This window comes from Fistularia commersonii, chromosome 22 (assembly GCF_037954325.1).
Source record: "Fistularia commersonii isolate RoL2024-O1a breed Wild chromosome 22, RoL_Fcom_v1.0, whole genome shotgun sequence".
NCBI classification, from domain to species: domain Eukaryota; kingdom Metazoa; phylum Chordata; class Actinopteri; order Syngnathiformes; family Fistulariidae; genus Fistularia; species Fistularia commersonii.
The window spans coordinates 3,482,892-3,489,796 of record NC_141305.1 but is presented as its reverse complement, the minus strand read 5'-3'; the positions used below and the strand labels follow the sequence as shown (position 1 = coordinate 3,489,796).

Sequence of the window (6,905 nt, the reverse complement as noted above, 5' to 3'; positions counted from 1 at the left end):
ACGGGTCCAGTGATACAATACACTCTGCCAGGAAGTATGTGTGTGTGAGGCAGTAACAAACAAATTACAGCTAGAACGGGACAATGAGCTCGATGACTCAGAGACGGAGCGGGGAGTCCCACCTCGGCCGGCTCCCGGATGAAAGATTTGGACCGGACACCCCCAACCGGCCACCGGTCAGAATCCTCACCGGGCGGCGAGCTTGGATGACGGTCGAGCCTTGCGACGGCTGGCGTGGAGCTGGACGGAGAGCCTAATGGTTGTCCTGCCCCGCAGTAGGTCCGTCTCACCCGCTACAGAAGGAAACAGCATCCATCTTGTGCTAATGAGAGGTTAGATCCAAACACACCAACCCCTGGGACGCTGGGGTTTTAACTCCCTTCCCCACCAGCACCATGACAAAACTGAAAACACCCACACGATATTAGTACCTGTGTGCAAAGCTTCCAGTCACAGAAGCAAAACTTTGCTCAGCTCAAACACCCACTTTCAGTACCTAAAAAAAAAAAAAAAAACAAGCTGGAGAAATTGTTTTTGTAATCGCAATTTGCAGGAATGCTAGCTCTACTGACGCTGTCTCTCAGGTGTTGGATAATTCTTAATATGGCCCAAAAACGAGCGGATTAGGAGAGGATTAATTCTAATGATGTGTAACTGTGATGTTTACCCGGTGTAGATTATGTTGGAGATTTAAAGGCGACAACGTGAAATGAAATATACGGCAATGAAAACACAGATTTCCCCACACTCCTGTCAACAGATAGCAAAGAAAGGACAGGTCTTGACGTGCAAAATGTTCAAAGGTAGAAATCACCTGAAATACTTTGCCCAAGCCACCAATATACATTTTATGTAATAATAAAAAATAGACATTTATTATGTTCAGGTCTGATGTTAGAGCATCTTTAAGCTCAAGAGAGAAAAACCCGCCCTCTGAGTGCAGAGGATTCTGAGTCACCTCTGCTGTCAGATTTCTGATCAGTAAAGACAGCACAGTTTCAGGGAAGACCTGTGAGATTCTTTTTTCCCCACAAATAAAAGGAGATGCGGGCCGCAGCCACAACATGCATTGTAAATAAAATATGAGGTCCACTTGGGTAGTAGCTTTTTCAAGGGTCAAAAACCAAATTAAAGATACAAGCATGTCTACTATTAATTCAGAATTATTCGCAACGGTTCATCAATTTATCATTCGTTACTCAGGTCAATTTAAGTTTTTAATAAAATCCAAATGTCCTCCAAAGGGCACGTCCGAATTGGCACGGTTGGATGTTTTGTATCAGATTTGTAGTCATCACCCGCATTTGTACTGTGACCTTTGGCTAGCGTGCTAATTTCGCTGAAAACCGATACATCACGTCACTCACTGTCGTAGCTTTCCCGGTGGACCACAGGCAGGCGCTCTCGGTCAAAGTAGACGACTCCGAACGAGCAGATCACATCAAAAAAATATGTCAAGAACAAGTTTTGGGAAATAAAAGAGCAGTAGCTTCACATCAATAGCCGCTTACTTGCATGTTGTCTGATTAGTTGATCTTCCTCCTTTATCGCCTCTTTGGGCGGAAAAGTTAAAATGCTTTGATGAAACCCGGCAATTAAAGGCTTGTTTTTGCAGAGCGGCGCTTCACTCCCGACACTGCGGTTCCAGAGCAAATCATCTCCTGCATATGAAGTGGTAATGGATGACACCCCGCGTGTGTCATTGAATAGGTCTATTTGTTGTTGTTTATCAAGTGCATAATGGGCTTTGCGGGATGATCGAGCACCTCGCTGCATTAATTCATGCCAGGGCCAAAAATGAGTAATACCTGCTAAATAGCTGTGCGCTATATATTTATACTTGAGACATATAATTCTGTGTATCTCGTTCACATGAGCAGCGGGATTTTCTAACTTTCTTTTAAAGGGTTGTATGAAAAAATAAATATAAAGTAGCTTCTTGCAGCTGCAGTTTTCTCTGAGTTCAGAGACAACGTCATTGACCTTTCATATCATTTAAAATACTTTTATTCATTATTGTTCGTAAGAAAGATATTTTGACAATTTTCTTGTCGCTGTGAAGTGGTGGTGAGATTCTGTTGTTTTTAAGAACTTTCCGGGCTCTTTCTCGATAGTTACGTGGCAAATGTTGCAGATTTTCCCAGGTTATTTGTCACTGACATTCGGCTAAGCTCTTTCCTTACTCATTCACGGTATCCATCCCAGTGTTTTGGAAAAAATGCAACGACTCGAGAAGAGGACACGTTTTGCTCAGATTTTCCAAAATTTTTGATGCGATGGCAGTACATGTACGCTAGTGACCCAAAGCCGGGCTAACGCCAACCAAACGCCCCAAAGTGTTATACCTTCTTATTGTCGTGCACCAAATGTTCTTATTCAAGGGAAGAAAATGTATTTTATTCCTGAGATAAAGTATAAAGAGTCATTTTTTTTTTTTTTGTGCAGCTCACAGTTGACTTTTTATTAATTGTGGTCAATGACTAGTTGGCTAATGAAATAGCACTTAGTTTCAGCCTTCGTCTAAACTCGCCAGTGTTGTTTATGAAGTAAGTGCGTGGCATTATGATTTCTGGAAAGACGCTGCTACAAGTATTTCCCGAGTTCATCCAGCGAACAAAAGAGGCTTAAAAGAAAACGGCGCAAGAAAAGATAACGTGAGATCACGGCTTAATAATGTTCCCTGGCAGCAAAGAGCGAACCGACTGCCGTCTTAGCAATAAAAAGGTGCGGTACGTCGAAGGCCTGGTATTGTAAAAGCCAACAGAGAAAATTCATCCCGTCTGAATGAACCACCTGGGCTTTGATGCTTAACTTGACGATTTAATCACAGTCTTTGTTGGCGGCGTTTTTTTTTTTTAACCCGCATTCCGCGTCTCCACGCTGTGGATGATCTTGAGGGCATCAATGTCTGCGAAAATTAAGGCCATCAACACAAGCGTCGTGCAGCGCGGCTGATTGCAGAATTCCCACATCAGGGAGAAAGTCCATTATCGTTTGTTATCCACTGTTACGCGCCGCTGAGAGTCAAGGATAAGGGAGCGAGGGGATTGAAAGAGGAGTGTGTGGTTTGGTGGAAGACCGGAAGGGTTGAGGAAGGGGAACGGGAGTGGAGTCAGGGAGGAAAAGGCTCGGAGGAAGAGGAAGGACAAGAAAATGTTAGGATGAGAGACGGCTATTGATTTTGTGCCTTTCATGGAGGGGGGCGGGGTAGAGAAGGAACAAAAAAATAACACTAGACAAAATCAAATGTCATCATTGAGTAAGAGACTGGAAGGCTGCCTGACTCATCGTGCACCGGGGCCACTCTGGCTGTCACCGGCCATTCCCGCCGACATTCATCACCGCCGCCCAGAGTGAGATTCATCTAAAGCAAACACATGCAAAGGAATGGGTAGTGGACGGTAATGCGCCGCCATCAGTCACTCGCACACTCCGGACGTGTATTCACATCACCGAGTGGTAAAAAAAAGGGGCCTTTCCGAGAGGAATCGGTACGGAGAGACTTTGGAAACTTCTATTCTTTTCTGGAAAAGGTGCCGGTTTGTAGCCGATGATTTATATGTATTTAATTTTATGCCTCCAAATGGAGTGTTTTCCTCAGAATTATTTAGTCTTACTTGAATGGTTGACAGACGCTTTGAGTTTTTGGATTTAATTAAGTTAATTGTTTCCCACGGGGAAATAGAGAGGAGAGTTTGGCCAGACCATACTTTGCTAACGTTTTATTTAGAAATTGTTTCATGTCTCAATTTGTCCGGCAGATGATGGTGGGATTTAGTCTTTCTCTTTTGCCTAATCTTAGTTTAATCCCCGATATCTCGACTGGGAAAAAATAACACGCTAAGCGACAAGGTGACGGCAGTGTTTGCCGGTTAGATTGCAGTCCATCTTCAACGCCAAGATGGCTGACTCCTGTGCTTCACATAGCGGCCCGCCCTTGAGCAGCAATAAGCTTCTCTCAGGTGGTGGAACACACACATCCATCTTTGGTGACCCCAGAGCAGGCCACCCCGCTCAGATTAGTGCACAACTTGACTTTTGGGAAAGAAACATGTATGCTTTTCGGAATCTTAAAGAGCCAACAGGTGAAGTAAGTGCTTACGTCCAAAGGGAAATATTGTGCCGTCTCCCTTTTTTCCTCTGGTTGCGAGGCCATTCAGTTGCTTGAGCAGGCGTACCTCCAATTAGAAGGTTGGCGGTCAGATTCCCATCTGCCTCTGTCTGCTAGCAGAAGTGTCCTTTGCCAGGACACTGAACCCCAAGTTGCTCCTAATGGTATGCTTAACGCCTTGCATGGCAGCTCTGCCGCCATTGGTGTGAGGACGGGTGACTATAACCCTGTGTAAATTGCTTAGAAACTGCAAGGTGATGAAATTGCCATTTACCAGTTTCTAAACTTCAACAAGTGCCTTGCCAGAAATGCCTCAAGGTTTATTTGGGATGAGATTAGATGAGCTTAAGCATGCAAAATCGCACTTCTAGATTGCCATCATGTGGTGCAAAAGGGAAGAGAATACCCCGGAGCCCGGTACCTCCGACCTCCATGATAAATTCGTGGAAAATCGGCACAAAGGCAACACAAAGGAAAGAGAGACAATTTTGCTCTTTTGTCCCACAGCGCATCCTGGCCGTGAAGTTGTTTCCCCCACCAAATGTCTTCATCTGACCGAACACCCGGCGCCTCCCGCTTTGAAACCCCTTCTCGTTTTTTCTTTGACCTATTGGCAACTTTTTTCAAGGCAAATTAATTTTCGCGCCACCTGGGAGGCCACCATCCAACCCGCCGGGCGTTTTGATCGGGGATAAAGGCTAACTCTTGCTCCGCGAGTCGTACCATGTTACGCGCAATAAAACGGAAAGGCCTTTTACAATTTTTTTTTTTTCATCAACTCAGGATCCATTTCCCAAGACACCGGTTTAGAGAATGACTGAAAGAGGGCCGCGACACGGCACTGAGCAAGGCCGCAAATTCGAAGAGACGTGGTGGTGTGTGGACAACAAGCTTCCCATTGATTGAACACAGACAGCTAAATACAAATTTCAAATTCAAAAAATTGTATTTTGGTGAAAAATTACTCTTCCCTTCCAGGGTCGCCACAGCAAATCACCCGCCTCCATGAACCTCTAGTCCTCCTTCTCTAGACCTCCAGCCTGGTAGGTCCAGCCTATGCATCCCTTCTCTGTCCATGTCCAAACCATCTCAGTCTGACTTTGTCTCCAGAATGCCTAACATGTGCTGTTCCTCTGACGGACTCTTTCCTGATCCTCTCCACCCCAAAAGAGAACCTCAACATCTTCACCTCTGCCACCTCCAGCTCTGTATCCTTTCTTTTCCTCGTCAGCCTGTAGAAGTACGTCTCGCCGCCTGTCCTGTTTTTACACCCGAACCGCCTCCCAGCACTTAACGAAACATATTTTTCTTCTCTTTTTAAGACGTACGAGAGGACACTTAACCTCGTTTCAGCGATTACCGGAGCGATAATGAATGTATGTCTTCATGGCCAGATCTGACACAAGATAGTCTATAGTTTCACATAGACCGACCTTCTCTATACTCTTTGAACATTTTTATTTATTTTTTGTTGCCGCACTGGTCTCCTCCCTCCCCGCGTCACGCCGGGATAGGTAGATAAGGACAAGGAGCTTCGGCGTACGAGTCCCAACATCCCCCGTCGCGTGCTTGACTTGATTTCAATTTGGTATCCATTGGAAACAGGTATTCCTCACCATCCGTGAGTGCACCTCACTGATATCTCTAGCAGAGCCTCTGTGCGCCGCTCTTCAAAAGCACCTGTTCGTTTTCAGAGCCAGCGACTGTGTTTTCTAAGAGGTAAAAAAAAAAAAAGGGGGGGTTCGGGGCCGACAGATATACTGAATCACCGCCGTCTCAAGAAGTGTGGAGCTGTCAGAAATATCATTTAGAGTGAGTAGGAACCGTGCGAGGCGAGAGTCCAGTTTGCTGTCGACGCGGATGTTGGGTCTTTAACCGCTAGAACGCTATTGATTTAATTTCTTTGGAGAAACATCTCCCGGCTGGCTCCTCGTTTCACTACCGATTCATCGCTGCCGAAATTTCACGTTGGCTCCGGTACGGTTCGGGCGATGCGAGAATAACCGGCCGTATGATGCAAATGCAACGGGCGCAGCAGCTGTTGACATATTGTAACGATATCGGCCGCAGAGTGTTTGGACAGAAAGAACAGGCCCAAAATGCAACCGGAGGTCAGTAAATAATGGCTCGTCAAAGAAATTTGACGTCCAGGAAGTTTGCTTGTGCGAAACACCGTTTATTCGTCGAAATTTACATCTCTGGGCTCCGTTTATTTCTGCGTGTTTTTAGAAATCGCAGTTGTGAAAACGGCTGCCTTTGTTTTCTCCTCTTGGTAGGTCCTCCACGGTTTGAAATGCCCCCCACCCCCTTTCTTGGCAGTCAGCGTCTCCATGGCGACCTTCACACACTGCCAAGGCCCCCCCGGCCCACTTAGATCAGGTAATTAGTCCGTTCCCGTACGGGAACATTTCCGTCGGTCAACCTTTTACTGACACCTGCCCAAACTCCTCGTACTTTGAATCTAAAGTCCACATCATGGGGAGGAGTCACTTTGCCCGGCAGCCTCATATCAAACATCATTAGCGCAGCGGGTCACGACATGTAGAATCTTAATTAAAAATATTTTAAAATGTAGCTCTCTTGTCTCTTCTCTCCAGATAATTTCATTAATTTGTGAAGAAACGAAACGGCCCTCAGAGGCAGGAGGATCTCAAAAGATGGCCATTGTCGTTACTTTGGGCTATTTTTGTCATCTAAGCCCAGAGGCGGATGACTTAATGTGTCTGTGTGTGTCTGTGTGTGTGTGTGTGTGTGTGTGTGTCACCTGCAGCGAATCAGCTTTGCCCAATTCCGG

General features: G+C 45.7%; 1 long non-coding RNA gene across 1 annotated transcript; it reads left to right on the top strand.

Annotated features, from left to right (window-relative positions):
* Window positions 1-4,972: 4,972 nt before the first annotated feature.
* Window positions 4,973-5,292, top strand: LOC147221317 (uncharacterized). Its single transcript, XR_015107882.1, has 3 exons — window positions 4,973-4,986; window positions 5,090-5,154; window positions 5,222-5,292. It is a non-coding gene; the product is annotated as an uncharacterized LOC147221317 (long non-coding RNA).
* Window positions 5,293-6,905: the final 1,613 nt, after the last annotated feature.